Source organism: Hemicordylus capensis, chromosome 1 (assembly GCF_027244095.1).
Source record: "Hemicordylus capensis ecotype Gifberg chromosome 1, rHemCap1.1.pri, whole genome shotgun sequence".
In the NCBI taxonomy this organism is placed as follows: domain Eukaryota; kingdom Metazoa; phylum Chordata; class Lepidosauria; order Squamata; family Cordylidae; genus Hemicordylus; species Hemicordylus capensis.
The window spans coordinates 167675011-167697094 of NC_069657.1; the positions used below are offsets into that span (position 1 = coordinate 167675011).

Consider the following 22084-nt stretch of genomic DNA (forward strand, 5'->3'; position numbering starts at 1 on the left):
CTTAGTTTTAATGATTTAAATCTCAATTTAAAGCACCATTTCCTATTAAAAGTAAATTCTTGTTGTCTAATATAACCTTAGTACGTATTCAGAGATGTAATACGTATTCAGAGATCATAATGCTGTTTCATTCGGGCAACCAGACCTTGCATTTCTTTGTTGCACTGTTTGCATTTTTGCACACATGCCTGACTTACCCACATGTACAGAAACTTGATTAAAATACTCCCAAGTGAGGTCTCTTTTAAGCGTGCAACCCTGATAGGTGTTTCCCTTCTAAAATGGAGGATACACTTGGAAAAGGTTTCCTCCATGTTCCTGTTGCTTGCCCAGATCTATTCCAACCTCCCCAGATCTCCTAGGCCTTCTTTATCCCGATTCAGACACTATTCTGTGGAGGTGTACACAAGTTGGTGTGAATTACTGTACCTGGGTTCATTTTAAAATTCAAACCGGGATACAGGCCCTTCAAGTGCATGGTACAGATAGGAAGTATAATGCTGTACCTGTGTAACATATGAATGACTGTACGTGTGCACAGATTTGTACCTACAGTATGCATACATTCATTGTACAATTGTTGAACATAATGTGTGAATGGACCAACAAGTTCACAGAATATAATTAGGAGTTATGATTAATACTCTTGTTCATGATATCTTTGACCTAGGTTCTTTAAATAAATAAATAAATAAATAAATAAATAGGTTTAAGAAAGAAATCCAATTTAAATTTAAAAATCTGGATTGTTAAAAACAACAACAACAAATCATTGTTTTCTATCAACCCCAGCTGCAATTCTATGCAACATTTATTTTATCAGTTTTGAAAAATTAAGCCATGTAGATCACAGCCCTGAGAGAGAATTTATGCTGAAGATCTCTCCTTTCAATACTACTACAGTCACCAAAGTTTAAAAAAAACAAAATAACCAGCCAACGGCAAACAAAAAATCTTGGTACAATTAAGGACTATAGAGAGAGGTGCAGCTACTTAAATATTTTGGACTTGCCTGGTTTCTAAGCTATACCTGTTAGGCTGGCTCATAAATAGAAGGCAAAAATGTCAGATTTCTTAAAAATTAAAAACAAGTATTTCTGTTTTAAAGACACATTTCAGACAGGATAGGTTTGAAATTATCCAAGGAGTAATTTCAGTTAAAATATCATTATTATTTTTTAAACCACCCCCTCGAGAGGAGAGCTGAGGAAGCTCGCAACAGGCTTTTCTAGATTTCTGAGTGTTACTAAGATTTGCTAGTGAAATTATAGAAGATGGGGAAAATGAAAGGAAAAGAGAAAAGCTCCCAGCAAAAGCTGGAGCCCCACCATAGCCACACAAACTGTAGATCCTGGAGCAGTAAAGTTGAGAGACAGAGGGGTGCATATGTTACTGAATTCAAAATGATGCCTGCAACTTATAATCAGGTGGGTAACAGGCCATCTGCAGGTGGACGGTGCCCCCCTTGCCCCCCTGCATCCCCGGAACCGTTATAAAAGGGTGACAGGCAACTTTACATTACCCTCACCTGTAAAGCTAGCAAGAACACAGGTTGGGGCCCTTACTACCCAGTTAGCAAGGCCCCCGGGATCTTCCTGGGGACTGGGACCGGTTGAGATACACTGCCAACACAGCGGGGGGGGGGATACTGTTAAAACAGATAACACCCCCCCCCCTCGAATATGGGTGGGGGTTCTTCATGAATGCCTGCTGATTCTTCAGAAGAGAGTGGTTGGGAACCCCCTGCAGGGTCAACATCGAATGCCATACCTCCCTGAGAGGCTCCATTCTGGGTAGCACACTTTTCAGGGCAGACATTTGGGTCAACATCAGAGGCCATACCTACTCGAGAGGCACCATTCTGGGTTGCACACTCTTCAGTAAAGGCATTCTGAGGACCGGGGCCACTATGTGACACCTCTGATGGTTAAAAACGCATCTGAAGAAACAGAAGCATTCCTATGCCCTCCGTGCTGGTTGAAAAATGTGTTCCCTCTGCTTTTGGGCCCCTACGAGTGTGCATGTCCCCCCTCCCCCCTCCCAATGTGTGGTGCTACAGGAATACATGTACTCATTTTTTGTTAATTTCTGAAACTTGAAGGCCTCAGACAGATCATTATAGAGTTTGAGGACTGTCTTCTGGTAATCTTCTGTCTAGAATTGCAGCTGGGGTTGATAGAAAACAATGATTTGTTGTTGTTGTTTTTAACAATCCAGATTTTTAAATTTAAATTGGATTTCTTTCTTAAACCTATTTATTTATTTATTTATTTATTTATTTAAAGAACCTAGGTCAAAGATATCATGAACAAGAGTATTAATCATAACTCCTAATTATATTCTGTGAACTTGTTGGTCCATTCACACATTATGTTCAACAATTGTACAATGAATGTATGCATACTGTAGGTACAAATCTGTGCACACGTACAGTCATTCATATGTTACACAGGTACAGCATTATACTTCCTATCTGTACCATGCACTTGAAGGGCCTGTATCCCGGTTTGAATTTTAAAATGAACCCAGGTACAGTAATTCACACCAACTTGTGTACACCTCCACAGAATAGTGTCTGAATCGGGATAAAGAAGGCCTAGGAGATCTGGGGAGGTTGGAATAGATCTGGGCAAGCAACAGGAACATGGAGGAAACCTTTTCCAAGTGTATCCTCCATTTTAGAAGGGAAACACCTATCAGGGTTGCACGCTTAAAAGAGACCTCACTTGGGAGTATTTTAATCAAGTTTCTGTACATGTGGGTAAGTCAGGCATGTGTGCAAAAATGCAAACAGTGCAACAAAGAAATGCAAGGTCTGGTTGCCCGAATGAAACAGCATTATGATCTCTGAATACGTATTACATCTCTGAATACGTACTAAGGTTATATTAGACAACAAGAATTTACTTTTAATAGGAAATGGTGCTTTAAATTGAGATTTAAATCATTAAAACTAAGTTCTGTGGAGTGATTTAAATCATAGCAGCCCAGATTGCAACCATTCTATACAGTTTCTAAGTCAAAGCCTTAATGAACCCATGAGGGCTTACTCCCAGGTAACTGTTGTGTGCTTAGCTTTGCAACCAAAGGATATATATCCCAGAAATGTTTATATTGTGTGTGTGTGTGTGTGTGTGTGTGAGAGAGAGAGAAAAGTCTTGCTTTAAAAAAAAAAGTGTGCATGTGCGTATTTGTGAGAAGAAAGGAAATTAGGGGGCTTTGGTGGAAAGTTATCATCAGAACTTGTGCTAATAGAATGCTTTCTTGGGCTATGCTTTACAATTGTTTCTTGTACAATAACCTCCAAGGATCTCTCTGGGGAACCCATGATCGCACAAACAGTGAGTCTGCAAAAACAAAGTGGCTCAGAGAGACACAGACTATTCCTACAGAATCAGGATGGCCAGGCGTGTTCGTAGAGGGATCACTTGACCCCGATTCAGTCAATAAAGTTACACAAAATGGCCACCCAACCATTATCACACTTGAGCACTTGGACCTTTCCGGGGCCTGAAACCTGTTCCCATTGGTCCAGGGTGTCTAGGCATGTTTGTAGAGGGGTCACATGCCCACCTTTGGGACATATTCTGGGGTAGGTGTGGTAGGGTGGGTACAAAACTTCCAGGGTGAGGGCGTACCCCCACTTCTGACCCTTTCCTGCCACGTGGGGGTCTCCTCTGGCTCTTTCCGCTGACGCATATCCGCTGACGCATTTCCGGTGACGTAAGTGCATTTTGACAGTTGCATGCCCCGCCCCTGTGACGTCACTATGGCGTCATCCTCCAGCCACGTGCATTTGTTTGTAAACAAAAGCACATGGCGTTTGACAACAGGAATGTCTCTATACTACTTTGGACCCTTTCTTTTCTGGTGTGATTGTGCCATCTGTGGTGGAGAGCTGGTCTTGTGGTAGCAAGCATGACTTGTCCCCATAGCTAAGCAGGGTCTGCCTTGGTTGCATATGAATGGGAGACTTGATGTGTGAGCACTGTGAGATATTCCCTTCAGGGGATGAAGCCGCTCTGGGGAGAGCAGAAGGTTCCAAGTTCCCTCCCTGGCTTCTCCAAGATAGGGCTGAGAGAGATTCCTGCCTGAAACCTTGGAAAAGCCACTGCCAGTCTGTGAAGACAATACTGAGCTAGATAGACCAATGGTCTGACTCAGTAAATGGCAGTTTCCTATGTTCCTATGTGGTTTAAATGCACATACAGATCTCAGCAGCACACAATACAATTTTTAACTCTTTTTCCTTGGTAAAATGATTGCTTCAATTATTATTCACCCAGGTAGAATATATTTGCATGTACATAAACTTTGATATCAAAAGGTTCGCTAACTATTTGTACTGGGAGAAAATGCTACATCTTGTTTGGATTTCAATTCCATAATGAAAATGTGCATGCAGAGAATAACATGCTAATAGTAACGTTCTGTGCATGAAACAATTTTTCAATACCAAGAAATAGCAGGATGGATTTAGTAATTTCGATATAAATGTGTTTGTCTCCTTGGGAACCATCTCAGCCCTTCCCCACTGTTTCCGCCTGCCCTTCTTTTGTCAACCCTTTGTGTTCTGTTCTCTTTGATATAAGTTTTAAATCATGAGAAATCGACCCTTCACACAATCTTAGCTTTACCATGAGATTGTTTCATGTGATCTTTCATTAATGTTCATAGTGACTTCATTTAAGCAGAGAATATAGACATCATTCAGAATAAAAAGGACAAGATGATTATTTTAGATTTTCACTGTGTGATTATGGTTATATACATATAGGTTATTTAAATGATGGTTATAAATATAATTATAAATATATATCGTGCAGAAGGTTGATGCAGAACAATCTCCTCTTGAATTAGAGCTTGCACACACAATCTGGTGTGGTAACACCATGCAGAATTTCTGTGCCTGGATTACTACACTCAACACCCAAGGGTATCACGATTGCTACTGTTGTACACACTACATTAATCTGCCTTATACCAAGTCAGGCTACTGGTTCATCGCAGTCAGGAGTCAATGTCTTCCATTACCTTCCAGGGTGTCAAGTAGAGATCTCTCAAAGTCCTGACCCCGGAATGAAGTTTTAACTAGAAGCATCAAGGACTGAGCCTGGGAGTTTCTGGATACAAAGCATGTGAGCACCACTGTGCAATGACCCCTGCCTATATGAAGAAAAACTACACAGATAGCCAAGTTATTTGGTTTGGCAGCACTAAAAACATTTTTGGTGGTGGCTGGAAAGCCTGCATTCAGGCTGCTTTCCTTTACACAGGCAATTGGTCTTGCCAGAGTATATACAGACGGACATTGACAGTGACCTGCATACAGATTTATGGATTGGGATTGTTTTGAAACGATAGTCATCCAAAGAAACAGACGCTAATGCAAGTTGGAGGGCGTATTTTGTTTGTGTGGTCAGCTGACTCATTAAAAATAAATCATCAGCAAAAATGGTTTAGGTACAGTGTTCCCTCTAACATAGATTCCCAGACGTTGTTGACTACAACTCCCATAATCCCCAAACAAAAGCTATTGAAGCTGGGGATTCTGGGAGTTGTAGTCAACAACATCTGGGAATCCCTATTAGAGGGAACACTGTTTAGGATTCCTGTCCTGTTTCAACATGAACAATTACCCTTTCGACTATTTATTAGAAGTGAAGAGTGTGTGAGAGAGAAATTGAACACCAAAGTTTGCATTTTCTGTTTACAACTACACTTCTCCACTTTTAAAAGCCTTGCTGTAGGACTTGTTCAGCCATAATACACTAATGTTGTAATGTGCTGTTAGGTAAAAGCAATTTTCAAAGATCACATTTGGGGAAAAATCACTTAAGTTTATTACATTGTTACATTTTACTACAGAACACAGGAGAATATTGAAGTGAAAAGGAGTTATTCTAATCCTGAGGTATGATTCTGAGTACTGAACTAAAGCTGTTAATTGGGATTCATTAATCCTGGGTAGTGTACAAGGGCTGTGCATGTTTTTTCATGTCAACATAGGTAGGGTTAACTGAGAGGGGGGGAAATTAAATCTTATTAATTGAAAAAAAATTAATTTTGTATCTGGTGAAATATAGTATTGACTAGATTTTGGATAGGTTTCTGCTCTTACTTGTTAGATTTATCGAAGAGTTTGAACTACATTTTTAATTTGATGCATTTATTGTACTTTGTATTTTTATATATTGTGGTCCCTTTTGCACCTAGTTATGCTGCTCTTTATTAGCATCAAGTGATCATACAATGATCTGATGTTGGTATTCCTTTTATTTTCTCTGTAATGTTCATTCTTAGATTTATATTGAGACTACTTTGTGCATTTCCAGATAGAATATTTCTCATCCTATGTCTAATCCTGAACCTTTGGCTAGCACAACACTAGCCATCTGCTGCAGTATCCTCATCTCTATGTACAGAAAATAGGGTGCATCTAGCCTTGCTAGATAGGGTCTGGAGGTTACCAACATATGCACTACTCTTCTGAGGTCATTTATAGCCATAAGCACACAGTAGAAAATTGAAAAAGAAAAGAACTCCAGAGCAATGGAATCTCTTACCTCCTATGGATGGGCAGATGGGAAGGAACTTGTGTTCCACATTACAATGACATTGCCAGCAACGTTACTGAACATAATGAGACTTACTTCTGAGTAAACCTAAATAGGCTTGAGCTATAGATCGCTTTATTTATTTATTTATTATTTATTTGATATATTTCTACCCCCCCCCCCAACTTGTGTCTCTGGGCGGCTCACAAACCAATAATTTGGATTGCTGCAAGGTTTGTTTTTGTGTCTCCTTCTAAGATTTAAATGAAAGTGCTAGGAGATGTCACCTGGAAGTCTGTGTTAAGACCATAGGATCATAAGAGTTCTGAAGCTGGAAGAGATCTGGGAGGCCTTCTAGTCCAACCCTCCCTCATCCTGATCAGTGCTGGAAGCTCACCCCGAGAGATGGCTGTCCAGGCACTGTTTAAAACCTCCAATGAAGGAGAGCCCATCACTACACAATGTGGACTGTACCACCGTCGAGCCACTCTTACAGATAGACAGTTAGCCTAAATCTGCTCCCTTGTAATTCCAACTGACTAGTTCTAGTCCAGCCCTCAGGAGCAACAGAGAAAACTCCAGCCTCTGTGTGACAGCCCTTCAGATATCAGAAGACAGCTACAATCTCCCCTCTATTTTATATTTATTATATTTGTACACTGCCCCAAACTTCTGTCTCTGGGCAGTTTGCAACAACATAAAACAGAAATGAAAACCTTAAAATGATTTAAAGCCACAAGTCTAGTTAAAAAGCACAGGAGAATTAAAAATAATAATAATAATTATTATTATTATTATTATTATTATTATTATTATTATTATTATTATTTCTTGTTTACACAGTCAGACAGGTGTTATTGACTGGTTTGTTTTATCCAGACATCGAGTCCTTCCCAAGGACCTGGGATGGCTGAATTTTATCATCAATACTGTTGGTTATTATAGATATCGTCGCAAAATATAGGCTGTTCCCAGTAAAGCTGCTTTTTGTAATTGGCTGATGGTGATTTCTGTGGCCCCTATGGTGTTGAGGTGCTCTTCAAGGTCTTTTGGAAATGCACACAGGGCGCTAATTACCACTGGGATTGTTCTGGTCTTTTTCTGCCACAGCCTTTCAATTTCAATTTGTAGATCTTTGTATATTCACTTGTTTTTCTTTCTGCTCGACTACAGTTATATCTGGTGTATTGTGTGGCAGATGTTTGTCTGTTTGTAGTCGGAAGTCCCATAATATTTTTACATCTTCATTTTCTTCAACTTTTTCAGTGTTATGGTCCCACCAATTCTTGGCTACAGGTAGCTTGTATTTTTTGCAGATGTTCCAGTGTATCATCCCTGCTACCATGTCATGCCTTTGTTTGTAGTCAGTCTGTGCGATCTTTTTACAACAGCTGATTAGGTGGTCCATGGTTTCATCTGCTTCTTTATGAAGGTGGCACTTGCTGTTTGTTGTGGATTTTTCAACTTTTGCTCTTATTGCATTTGTTCTTAATGCCTGTTCTTGTGCAGCCAGTATTAAACCCTCTGTTTCTTTCTTCAAGTTGACATTCTTAAGCCATTGCCAGGTCTTGGTGATGTCTGATTTTCCACTTATATTGTGCAAATATTGACCATTCAGGGGCTTATTTTTCCATTTTTCTGCTTGGTTCTTGACTTGTTCTTTCTTGTAGGCCTGCTTTATTTCATTGGTGTTGAATAGTTTCGCGTTATTGACCATTTGAAGTGCATCTTCTTCACTGTCTTTGATATATTCTTCAAGGCCTCTTTTCTCCTCCTCGACTGTTTGATGGACTTGCAGCATTCCTCTTCCACCTGAGCTGCGAGGGAGGTATAGCCTATCTACATCACTGCGGGGGTGCAGAGCATGATTGATGGTCATGATTTTCCTGGTCTTACGATCCAGCGTCTAGCTCTGCCTGGGTCCAGTCTATTATTCCTGCAGTGTATCTGATAACAGGTATAGCCCAGGTGTTTATGGCTTGTATAGAGTTCCAGCCATTGAGTTTGGACTTGAGGATTTTTCTACCTCTCCTGATGTATTCACTTCCAATTTTTCGTTTAATTTCAGTGTGTGCGATGTTATCAGCCTGGAGAATGCCCAAGTATTTGTAATGTTCTTTCTCTTCCAGGTTCTTGATCTTGCTTCCATTGGGCAGTTCTATTCCTTCTGTTTTTGTTATTTTCCCTCTTTTCATTATTAATGCAGCACACTTGTCTAGTCCAAACTCCATTGCTATATCGCTACTGAATATACGGACAGTGTTTAGCAGTGATTCGATTTCTGACTGGGACTTTCCATACAACTTCAGATTGTCCATGTACAGCAGATGGTTGCTTTTACTTGATGTTTTAGATGTTTGGTATCCGAGGCCTGTTTTGTTTAGTATTTGTGAAAGTGGGGTCATGGTGATTACAAACAACAGAGGGGATAGTGAGTCCCCTTGGAGAATGCCTCTTCTAATGCTAACCTGTCCAAGTGTCTCACCATTGATTGTTAACTGTGTACTCCACATGTTCATTGCTTTTTTTATAAATATCTGAATGTTTTTGCTGACACCAGTTGTTTCTAAACATTTTAGTATCCATGTGTGAAGCAATTAATCGAAGGCTTTCTTGTAGTCAATCCATGCAACACTTAGATTGGTTTTTCTTCTCTTGCAGTTTTCTAAAATCATTGTGTCAATCAGCAGCTGGTCTTTGTGCCTCTGGTGTTCGGGCAATTTCCTTTCTGTTCAACTGGAAGCTGTTTGTTAGTTAATTAGTGTTGCATCACTTCATCTGTTATTATTCCAGTTAATAATTTGAACATGGTTGGCAGGCAGGTTATCGGTCTATAATTACTTGGAACCACACCTTTTGCTGAGTCTTTCATTATGAGATGAGTTTTCCCAGTTGTTAGCCATTGTTCAATATCTCCTCCTTGCAAAATGTGATTGAACTGTTTTGATAGTTGTTTATGAAGGCTTGTTGGGTGTTTAAGCCCAAAGCCATGCAGTTCATCGTCGCCTGGAGTAGTCCAATTTTTAATTTTAACAGTTGCACAACTGGGTGAAATGTACCCATTCTTCCCACACTCCAGAAGCAACCCAGAAGAGAGGAAATATGTCATTGGCCCACAGCAACATGTTTTCTCTCCTCCAGATCAGTTGTGGAACACAGGCAGAGTGGGGACATTTTGTGCAACAACATATGTATAGAAGGACTCCTAGTTGTGCTTTAGTCTTTACACATGTGCCTTGTTAGTCAGGATGTCAGTCACTGAGGTCTGACCAATGTAGAATAGAGTGGAACAATAACTTTTCATGATGAGTAGCATTTACAACGAAAGCTGGACTTTGAAGAAGCAAGATAGAAAAAAGCATTGATGCTTTTGAACTTTGGTGCTGGAGAAGACTTTTGAGGATACCATGGACAGCCAGGAAAACAAACAAATGGATCAAAGAACAAATCAGTCCAGAATTTTCACTTGAGGCACAAATGACCAGGCTCAAACTACCATACTTGGGACACATTATGCAAAGATTCAGCTCCCTTGAGAAGTCCATAATGCTGGGGAAAGTTGAAGGAAAGAGAAGAAGAGGACTACCAGCAGCAAGGTAAATGGACTCAATTACAACAGCAATGAATGCACCACTGAGAGACCTTGAAGGCCAAGTTGAAGACAGATTATCCTGGAGAGAATCTATCTATGTAGTCGCTAAGAGTCAACACCGACTTGACGGCACTTAATCAATCAATCAATCAATCAATCAATCAATCAATCAGCATCTACAAGATTGCTAGCACAATGTGCACCAGCAAAAAACACCTCCCCCTTTCTCTCTTCCCTACTAAGCCTACTCTGGGCGCCCCCAAACACTGCAGTATAGGGTTGGGAGACCTTCAGCAATGGCCTAGATTGTGCTGCAGAGGGGGACCCAAGGTAGGCTTAGGCTAGAGAGAAAGGGTGGGGAGGGTGCCTTCTGCCAGTGCATGTTGTAGGGGCATTACTTTGGAAGGTATCCTTTGCCTCTGTTGACTCAGCCCAGGATTTTATTAACTTTTTTAGCAGCTACATCACACTGCTCGGTTATGTTCAGTATGTGGCTCACTAAGACACCCAGATCCTTTTCACATGTATTGCTGCCAAGCCAGATAGTATACCCATCTTAGAATGCTTAAAAGCAGGACTTTAGCTCAGAGATGCACTTAAGTAATTTTGGAACCTGGACTTAAAGGCCGTTGGAGCCCCCCTACCACTGCAAGTTAAGCATCACCCCCCCCCACACACACACCCCATGACAAACACAGTATTTTTAACATGTGGAGTATATTGATGCAAATATGCAGTAGCAGAAACATTTCAATGCCAATTTAACATATTCCCATCCCACAATTTTCTTTCTCCACTCCCCGCTCTATCTCTAAACCACCCAGCTCAGGCCACAATCACACTCGGCCACCTGGCGCAATGCAGGCCAGAAGTGACCACACCCACTGGGACAATCTAAAGAGGATTTGGGGGGCCCCAGAGGGTGCCCAAGGGTAAGAGCACCACTACTTTAGATTTATATTTCTTGAACTTCATCTTGTTGATTCTAGCCCAAAGCTTGAGAACAGTGTTTCTCTAATTCTTTTTCATCTGTGTGCAGAATGAGTTTTGTTCTGGACGGCAGTATCAAGGCAATGTGTGCACACATGCCTTCAGAGTGGGGCCTTCCTGATTCAACCTGAGCCGGATCTAAAATTAACTGAGCAGACATCAAAAAATGTGTGAGCACACATACGTGTGCATGCCTTAGAGGGAACACTGTTTGAGAAACAATTCAGTTGTTTTGAATCTTGATTCTCTCTTCTAAGACAGCTTCTCCTGCCATCCTTTGTGCCATCGGCACATTAGGTAAGCATCCCTTCTATTTCTTCACCAGTTCCTTTATTAAAATGTTGAATACTGCCGGGCTCAGAACAGAGCCCTGTGCAACTCCACTCAATACCTACCCTTAGGTTGACAGGGCACCATTATGGTTGTTCAGCCAGCTGTGAATCTACCTAACCAGATCTAGCCTGTATTTTACTATCTTGCCAATGAAGGTATCGTGGAAGACTTTGCTGAAATCAAGATGCTCTGGCTCACATTGAAATTAATGAGCTTAGTAATGACCAACTACTCTAGATACAGTCATTATTCTCACAATCTACTAAACGACCAACTCTGTTTTGTTTTGTTTAAAGGAGATAATATTAGTCTAGTATGACTTATTTTGGGCAAACCTATATTGATTCCTACTGATCGCCACTGATTATAAAGTGCTCACAGAAACTGTTTAATCTGTTCTGATTGATTGATTGATTGATTGAGTACCGTCAAGTTGGACTTGACTCTTAGTGACCACCTAGATAAGATTCTCTCCAGAATGAATTCTGTTCTAGGACCATGTAATGTATCAACGTCAAGCTGACCATTGTAGTTTTCCACAACCTCCTCCCCCCCGCTTTTTTTAAAAACAAGGATGACATCAACTCATCTCCATTCTTCTGGCACCACACCCATTTGCAAGGCTCTCCAAATTTATTGAGAGAAGATAGCTGCCATCTGTATAGGCTAGTTTAAGTGATACTCCAAACCAGTCTCTCAGACCCATGGGGAAGAGTGTAGGTACACAATCTATTCTCACACCTAGCACTCACCTCCTTATTGAGTGGAGGCCAGTTTACACAAATAATCCTCCATGCAGTTACTATGGCACACCATATTGAGGGGAGACATGAGCAGTCACGCTTGTCCTCCACAAGTCTATGATGGCCAGGAGACTCATTGCCCAAGCTGACCCTGTGCTAATGACTCTCCACACTCTATGTCTAGGTATTGGTGCCACGTGAAGCAGCAGTTTCCAACAGATAGTTGGAACCATTCATGGATTGGATGAAGATAAAGAAACAAAAGAGAAATGGTGGAAATGTTCCCTGGACAGCAGATTTTAGGTGTCCACAGTTCTGGATCAGGTCACTGGTTTGTTTTTGGGTTGTTGTTTTTTTAAATTTACCATATTTATATACCTCCTGATATGTTGTGTATCTCTAGAAGGTGTACACAATTTAAAACACAAAAATTAAAACAGAGTAAAAACAATTAAAATAATTTCACAGAATAAAAAGTCTAAAACAATTCCATAGAATAAAAACAATGAAGCAGTTTTAAATTAATTTCAATTAAAAGCCCAAGAAAACAGCTGTGTCTTGAGGGTCTTTTAAAAAGCAATCAATGGAGATGCTCTTATTTTGACACGGAGCTCTGGGGCAGCCACAGAGAAAGCGCGGTCCTGAGTCTCCACAAAATGAGATAGTGGCAACCGTAACCAGATCTCCACAGGGGCCACTGTGCGAAACAGGATGCTGGACTAGATGGGCCTTGGGCTTGATCCAGCCAGGATGTTCTTATGTTCTTAAATGCCTCTGGGAAGGCCACAAGCAAGAGGTGAGGGCATGCCCTTTCTCCTGCTGTTTCTCCCCTGCAACTGGTATTCAGATGCATAAGAACATAGGTGACAGGGTTCATGACAAAGAAGGCACTCTCAAGTACCATTGACGGCTTTGTAACCAGCACTTTGTATTTTGCTCAGAAACATAGCAGCAGCTAGTGGAATTATTTTAAAATTGGTGTTATATAGTCTGTTTGGATAATTGATGTTATATGGTCTCTTCCAGAGACCAGTCTGGCTGCCGCACTCTGTACCAAAGGTAGTTTCTTGATTACGTACAAAGGCAGCCCCATATAGAGTGCATTACAGTAGTTGAGCCTGGAGATTACCAGTATATGCACCACTGTTTTAAGGTCTTTTACCTCCAGAAATAGATGTAGCTGATGTATCTGCTGAAGCTGATAAAAAGCACTCCTGGCCACTGCCTCAACCTGAGAAACCAGAGAGAGAGAGTTTTGGATCCAGGAGCACTCCCAAGCTATGCACTTGATCTTTCAGGGGGAGTGTAACCCCATCCAAAACAGGCAGATCTAAACTCTCTTGGGTCCCGACCCCACACAGTCAGTCTTATTTGGCGTAAACTTCAGTTTGTTACCCCTCATCTAGCCCATTACTGCCTCCAAGCAGGCATTTATAGAAGTTCTGCTGTTAGGGATGTGTCTGAATTTGGCTCTTGACATCTTCTGCTAGCCCAGCAAGCATCCAAAGCCAGCAGTGCTTTCTGTTTGCTTCAGCTGCTGCCATCTAAAGAAGGACGAGCTGGTTACTGTTATACACAGTCACGTTGACAGACATGGCAGAACCTTCTAGGTGGAAGCAAAGCGTTTTTGTGAAGAAGCTTGACAGGCCCAATAAATCATGTTGTTTAAAAGACAAGTGACAACCAGCAAACCTATGAAAATCAATTGTTTCATAGACATCTGTTTTATTTATTTGTTTGTTTATATTTAAATAAGGATTTTTTCAGCTGCTATGGATTTAGTTATAGTTTTTTATTATTATCGCAGTAATGCTGCAGTTTGTTTATTGATTGAGTGTGAGATTTTATTGATGTGAAGTTTTATAGCTGCTGATGCCATGCTTTGTAAACTGTACCATGGGTTCTTTAAAGTTATGCTAACAGTATATACATTTTTTAAAATAGTCAATGTACAGTATGACAATGATTGAACCTAGAGCTTCATAGTAACAGTTAATACATGATAAAGTTATTTATGTTTCCTTTAATTTGACTATACATATAATTCCAATTTATTTCTTAATATTCTGAAAAACTACCTAGTTAAAGCAGTTACTAATCTATTCCTTTATCACTTACAATTTCTAACTTTATTGTATCATCTTTTCCTCCTTTTACAGATATATTTCTAGTTGATTAGCTTGAACTCCAGACCCTACGGACAACATTTCAACAGCAGGAGCTAATGGAAAAGACAGGGACACAAGGGACATGATGAATTCACACTACACGCAAAGCTTTCTTCCAAAAATGTGGAGATTTGTAATCCCTTGTGTCTTTTCTTGCTCTCAGTTTTCTCCATAGAGACTTTTATCTTCTTCAGCCAGCAGAGGGAGCTACTGCAGTGCACATCTGCTGTGCTGTCGCAGTCAGCCTTCCAAAATGACATTAACCATACAAAGACCATGAGTCATCGATTTCTGACCTTGGTTCTAGAGTTAATCAGCACAGTGGGCTGACCTTTGAGCATAAATCTGAATGTTCAGTGGGGTTTAAATTATTTGTCTAAAGTCTTTTGCAGACCCATTCCAAAGGCCTTGCCAAGACAGGCAGATGTCAGACGCACACGTAGGCCAGGGCAGCACTGTGAAAACAGAGATAAAGCTGTGTTTTTCAGCAGCATATTGATGTCGAAGTCGTTAATTTCCTATTAATTGCACAGTGGCCTCAGAGAGGCTTTGAAAGAGGAGAGGGGATAGAAATGAGCTCTTGCCAATTTGAGTCTCATTCGGAAATGAATACAGTTCACCCAGATGTCCTTCCAAGGACCAGCAGCTCTTTCTTTCTTACTGGGTGCTCCAAAACAGAGAATTGGCCAGGGGGGGGGGGGGGCTTGCATGAGACTCACAATTCAAATGATGTCCTTGCATGGGTTGTATGGGTCTTAGGCCAGGTCCTTAACCTCTCCTCTTTAGAAGTTAAGTGTCTCTCTGCTTTACCTTTTAAGCCCAGAAAACCCATTTAGTCTTTCAAAAATACCAGCAAAGCTGGTACCACCCCCCCCATCCCTACTCCATTGCCCAGCAAGGCATTTTTCCATTTTTCTTTTCTGGCTTGTCTGCTTTTTGGAAGGCTGTGCAGTCCACCTTTCCAGGCTTAAGCACACATCTTTAGAAGTTACAAGCAGCAGAAGTTCCACACTCCAACAAGACTTTTCACACATCAGTTATAAGAAGATGTTATAGCATGCATCAGTTAGCATGTGTTGGCTAGGGTCTAAAGCATAACAAAAATAAGTGGGGCGGTGCAACTGGAATATTCCTAGGTGGGTATGATTGATAATACCAGCTACATTACTGGGGTTCAATTTAGTACCCAACTCAGAAAGGTGTTTTTTTGTTTGTTTACTGCTATGTTATTAGTTCCTACAGTCACAAAAGGAAATCAGCCAGTTACATTATTTACATGTAGGAATTAGGATTGGTGTGGATTATTCCATTTTCTTCTTTTTATAAACACTGACAGTTCCAAACTCTTCTTTACTGCCTCTTCCTTTGAGAGACCCTATTGCCTATATTTCATTTGTCACTTTGGAGAACCAGGGCTTGTACTGTTCTGCCTCTGAGAACCCAGTCACTATCTCTTTGTGATGAGTACATATTGTATTTGTAACAATCTTCCACATGAGAGGTTTTATAGCCAGACATTTTTGTATTCTGCTTAATAGGAAAAATTAGACACAAGACATCCTGGTCAATTTTTAGCAATACCTAAAATACAAAAGAATGCCACATTTATATTGACTTAGTAATTGTGGCAAGACTATTACATTTTTAAGTAACTGCCATCAATTTACAGAGATCAAGGATGCTTTTTTTCCTTCTTAAAAAGGCGTTTAGATGTTTTTAACGAGGGACAAAAAGAATAGCTGGAGAGGTGGAGATAGAATTTCCTTTATTCCTATTGTATTGTTGGTGTGTAGCAATTTTCCAGTGACATGATGGCCCTTCCATAAAGGCTGATTAATGACTTAAATTGATGGTGGAGGGATATTATTCTCTGGAAGCTTACAGATGCTGCATCGTTTGCTATGCTTATTTGACTTAATTACTAGAATTAAAGTGTTAACAGTGAAGAGTAAAACCCATTATTATACTATGCAAATGTAAACAATTGTTTACACAATGCAAGGAAGGCATCAGTTATTTCATAACATATGATGAACTACTCCTAGAAAGGAATGCTACCCCCCCCCAAAGAAACAGGTGAGCTTTTAGAAAAACCTGAAAGAAGAACTTATTTTAATCTCATAACATCTTTCAGTCACTTCAAACCAGTGGCAACTTTCCCCCAATGTTTACAATATCTTGCCAATGTTAAAACAGAACCCTTTTCAATCTTCACAGTATCACACCAATGTGCAAAAATCAATCAAGCTGAAATAGACCATCATGCCCACTCTGTTCTTTTACCATCATCTATATTATTAATTCTCCAAGACGGGCCATGTGTGGGGACGTGGCAGAAAGGAGGCGATTGGCTGACAGAGGGGGAGGAGGTGATTGGATGACAGAGTTCACATGCAGAAGCACCTGATTGGGCAGTGGGGATTCCATATGCAGATGGGGAGAAGGTGCCTATGAGAGCAGAAGTGCCATGGTGATTGGGCAGTGGGGATTCCATATACAGATAGAGAGGTGGAGCCTGTGGCACTGTGGTGATTGCGCAGTGGGGATCCCATATACAGATGAGGAGCCTGTGATGGTTAAGGTCAGTTGGAATGCAACTGTTACTGGTCAGAAGATGTTCCTGATTGTAGAGGAGAGGGATCTATCGATCTACCAAAGGATAGCTGACAGTGGTCTGCAAAGAGACGGGTCATGAAGGAGGAAAGAGCCCCTCAAGAGAAGGAGGCTGCCATTGTGTGAATTAGATGAGGAAACAAGATGAACAAAATCTTAACTCAGGGAGGGAGGGAGGGAGGGAGGGAGAGAAAAAACATGAAGGGAGGAGGAAGAAAGAGTGGGGAAGAGCAAGTGGAGGAGAGAGAAAGAGAGAGAAAGAAGGGAGGGAGAAGAGAGACAGAAGGAAGTGCAAGGGACGGGCCCGAGCCTGTCAGCAGCCTGAGGGGAATGAGCAGCCATGGCAGTACTAGGAGCAAGGAAGGGCACAGTCAACCAATGCTGCTGTTTGGGGCTACCGAGGTCATAGTCAGAGGGAGGCGGGCAGGCAAGGGACGGGCACGGGCCTGTCAGCGGACTGAGGGGGGAAAGCGGCCATGGTGGTGGCAGCAGTGAGGAACGGCCTGGTCAACTGCTGCTGCTCCTGGGAGGAGGAGCAGGAGCGGGACTCAGGTGCGGGTGGAGAGGTCTCTGGGGATAGGGGGCTGCACCTTGGCCAATAGGCGGCAGCAATGCTGCAGCCACGAAGGGTGAGGGGGATGGAAGCAACGGGATGGAGGAGGAGCAGGAGTGCAGCTCAGGTGAGGGTGGGGAGATCTCTGAGGTGAGGGGAGCAATCAAGTACTAACGCACAGATGCTCTAGAGCAGGGATTCTCAACGTTGGGTCCCCAGATGTTATTGGACTTCAACTCCCATAATCCCCAACCAAAGGCCACTGGGGAATCGCTGCTCTAGAGCACATGAGAGTTCCGGCATTGAAGCGGAGAGAAATAATGGCAGCAGCCAGGATGCATAGGTGGAGGGCCAGCGGGCAAAGCCCCACCATCTGGAAGAGATGGGCAGATGGCGGGTGAAGCCCTGCCAGCCAGAAAGAGGAGGCGGCAGGGAGAAATAATGGCGGTGGTGAGGAGGTGTGTGGATGGCGGGCAAAGCCCTGCCAGCTGGGAGGAGGAGGTGGGAGGTGGCGGCAGGATGGCCTGGCTCTAGCCCACCCACTGGGGTGAGGCGGCAGCAGGCCCTGATCCGGCTGCATGGAGAAAGCGCTGGTGGGCCAGCCTAGCCTGGCTGGCGGCAGCAGGACGGCCTGGCCCAGGGGGGCGGTGGGGGGTGGGGAGCGGCCAGTCACCCAGCCAGAAAGCCAGGCATTGCAGCATGGGGGGAGGGGGAGTGGCTGGGCCCAACTAGAGGCACAGATGCTCTGCACCCAGGCCCACTAGTTAATGCTTTATGACCAGACCCTCTAGTGTGGCATTCTGGTCTCAAATTGTTCAGGGTCAAATAGTGAGTGGTTCTCTCAGTGGCAATTTTGCAACCTCTTCCTCTTATTCAGTGCTTTTCAGAAGTACCACATGGGTAGTTCTGAAAAGCACTGAGTAAGAAGGACCATTTGCTACGTAATAAGGTTGTTCACATGACCCACAGGGCTTGGGTCGGGAGGTTGAGGTTGAAGGCAGGATTCTACCTAACTTCCCCTGCATGAGCATTGTTCCTTTGGGGCATCACCACTCACACACCCACACAAGCAATGCTGCAATGGTTGCTCGAAGTGGCAGGAAGTCCTCCTGCATCCCACAATGCCCCACATAGGCAGCCTGGCCAGGCTGCAATTGGGGCTCTACGGCCACCACTCCAGGTACCTGTTTTCAGAGTCCCGATGCAGCACATGATCAACAAGTGTGGTAGGACAGGCTCCTTTTCTGTCCCACCTCATACTGTATTTTGCCCAGGACTGCAGCTGCTGGGTTGGGAGATCTCCTGGTCTCCCAGACAACACAGGCTGCTTGGGTAGGAAGAGGTTTGCCCGAGTAGCCTGTTTTATATGAATGACCCTTGGCTATGCTTCAGTACGCCAGTGCTGTGTAAGAGGCTGGTCAAGAGATGGTGGGGACAGTGGCTATATCCTGACTAATAAAACCTACACACTTTGAGGGATTAGGGGGGTAACACAGCTCCCTTGTGCAACTCCCTTATTCCCCTGAACATGTGCTGATGTGCAAGAGCCATTAGAGTTCCAAGTGTCCCTTGAGCTCTGGAAAGGCTCTCTAAGATTGGAAACCCATCACTGAAGGTCAGCAACAAGTTTCTGATCTCAAAGAGCCCTTCCAGAGCATGGGAAGTGTTTTGACTCCAATGACTCTTGTGAAACCGTGTGTATGTGAGGGGAATCAGGGGGACTGCACAAAGGCTCCCATTGCACCCTGCAGTCCTTCAAAGTGCATGGACTTCATTAGTCAGAATGCCAGCTAGTAATTCTCACATTACTGCTATGGATATGGTGTTTATTGATTACTTATAGTGTATAGTATACAAGAGACTAGGTACAGGGGAATACTTGTAATAGTGGCCATGATATACCGACTGGATTGTATCTTTGATTATAAGTGTGCACTTACACACTGACAGACCCTCCTTTAAAGGATCCTACTGCTATCTATCTAAGAGTTTGCCCTAACCAGGACCCCCAATTCTACCTCTGAATGTGTCTGTGCTGCTACCAGTTACCCATAGTCTAGGATACGAAAGCCTTACAAACTTTCCTCTTTAAAAACCTACATCCAGGAGGTGGTATAGGTTAGGCATGGCAAGAACCAACAAGGATACTGAGTAAGATTTAAAACTAAAGAGGTTATTATTTATTTTTAAATAGAAACTTATACATTCTTGTTCAAGGAATAAGAAGCCCTGCAGGAGAGAAACAGAACATCTACTTCCCTGATGGCCCCCAGAGTGAGAGCTTGCATTGCTGTTGGTCTGCTGCTGCTGTTTGCCTACTAGGGATGCGCAAGCCGGTTTGAATTTGAACCGGTTTGGTTCAAAGGTTTGAACTCGGACCAGTTCGGTTCGAAGGTTCAAACTTGAACCAAACAGCATTGTATTGGCAATGCCAGTCCGAGTTTGAACCGATAGAGCCAGTTTCAGTTCGAGCCTGTTCGAGCCGGTTCAAAGGTTCTAGAGGCCATTTTAGATGCCGTCTTCCATTTTGTGTGACTTGTGTTGCTTGATTTCATTGGCTGAGCTATGGCTTCCCTGATTGACCAGATGGGTCTGGCTCTCTGGTAGGCTCTGCACTGTACCGGTCCTTGAGAACTGGCACCCTATTGACCAGGGGGGAGGGCAAAGGTGGGGGCTCCCAAAGGAGGGAGTTTCAAATCCTATTTAAAGCCAAGCCTCTGGCCTAGCAAAATCACTGGATGTAGTGATCTTAGGCTTCCTTCTGGCCTGCTGCAGCTACTGCTGGTGTGGTGAGAGTCAGCTTGGCAGACTGTTGTGTTTTTGTTCCCAATCCTCCCTTCTGCCTGTTTCTCTGCCTCCACCCTTTCTCTCCCCTGCTTTAATCCTTTTTCCACCTGGTGTGACTGTGTGTGTGTTTGTTCTGCTGCTTTTATTTTTTTCCCCGAGTGAGTGTCAGTCTCTCTCTCTCTCCCCTCTCCTCTGGGCCAGGGGGGCCCAGGCCCTTTGGCCTGAGGCCTCTCTCTGGCCCATTTCCCTAACCCATTCCTCTCCCTCCCCCCTTTTTTGCTTTTGGTGGCTGCTGCCTTTAAATCTGTTGGCTGAGTTGAGAGAGAGAGAGAGAGAGAGAGAGAGAGAGAGAGAGAGTCCTCTTTAGCTCAGAAGCCACTGCCAGTTGTTTTTATTTTATTCTGGGTTCTTTGGGGTTTTTCCCTCCTTGTTTTCTCTGGTGCAGGTGCTTTTCTTTGTTAATCCTTTTCTTGCTGTGCTTAGCACACCACCTGCTCCAGACTCCAGCGCCTCTGTCCTCCCTTTTCCTTTCATCCCCACCTTCCTCATCCCCACAGCCTTTTTTCCACCAGCCTTTTGATCTATTTATTCAGTATTTTTTACTTTTAATTTATTTTTGGGGTGGGTGAAATAGCTGAAAAGCTTTTCATTCTGCCCTACCCCCCACCCCGGCTGTGCCTGCCAGTCTGCGCTGTGCCAGCCTGCCACTGGTCTGGAATTCCTTCTTCTTTCTCCTGACCATTGTGTGAGGCATAAGATCTCCAGAACAATGAGGGGGGTCAGTGGTTACTTTTTGTAGTCCCCCTTTCCCCCTTTAGTGTTCCTTAAATAGGGCCTCCTTTCATGTTTGGGTGTGGGGATGTACATATATATATTTATTTACAGGTTGTTTCTTGTTTTCACAGCTTCTCCCTTAGTTTCCCTCCCATTGTGTATTTTATTGCATTGTTTTTAATTGTATTGTATTGTTGTGGGTGGAGTGGTTGGGTATGCTTGTTTTTAAGAGTTTTCTTTAAATAGGGTTTATTTTTTTAAAAGGGGGGTTTCCCCCTCCAAATAGGGGTGGGTATTTTTAGGTTCTCCCAATAGGCTTAAAAAAATAGTTTTCCCCCTAAATAGGGTGGTTGTTGTGGTGGTGGCTGTTTTAAATCCCCCCTCCGTTTAAAAAAAAAAAAAACATTTTCCCATTTTTAAAAAAAAAAAAAAAGCCCCCAGGATCTTCGGAAATGTCTGAGTGCCGTGTGGTGAGCAAAGCTTGCAGCAGGATGGCAGGCGAAGTTGGGAGGGATCCCCAAGCTGGTGCAGGAGGCGAGGGTGGGGGCAGAGAATACGCCATCCTGGGGTCCCACAGGACCCAATTGGCAAATTCTTTGGTCCACGTGAGGCTGTGGCACAAAGGCTCTCCTATCTGGAGGAGCTAGCTGCTGCCAAGCCAGGTCCTGGACCAGTGGCAGGTCCATCGGGTGGTGCACTGCTGGGGCTGGTGCCCGGTGCAGAGCCTGGCAGTGCAGGGGGGCTCTCCTGCCAGGGAATCTTCTTCTGTGGTGGGGGTGGAGGGCATGGGCCTGACAGCCAGATTTTCCCTCCCTCTTGCGGCCCCTCCAACCCTCTTCTCACCACTCAGTGGGGGCCCCCTGACGGTGCCCAGGTCATAATTGAGTCCAGTACTGGGTCCTCACAGTCTGGCTCTGAGGGGGATGGGTCTGCTGCTGAGGTGGAGGGGGCAGCCCCTCTGCCAGTGAAGCCAG

The 22084-nt window shown here is 43.2% G+C and overlaps 1 long non-coding RNA gene across 1 annotated transcript; it reads left to right on the plus strand.

The window, feature by feature from the left end:
* The first annotated feature begins 1291 nt into the window (after positions 1-1291).
* On the plus strand, positions 1292-15731 carry LOC128336560 (uncharacterized). Its single transcript, XR_008312003.1, has 2 exons — positions 1292-1427; positions 14375-15731. It is a non-coding gene; the product is annotated as an uncharacterized LOC128336560 (long non-coding RNA).
* The last annotated feature ends 6353 nt before the right edge of the window (positions 15732-22084 follow it).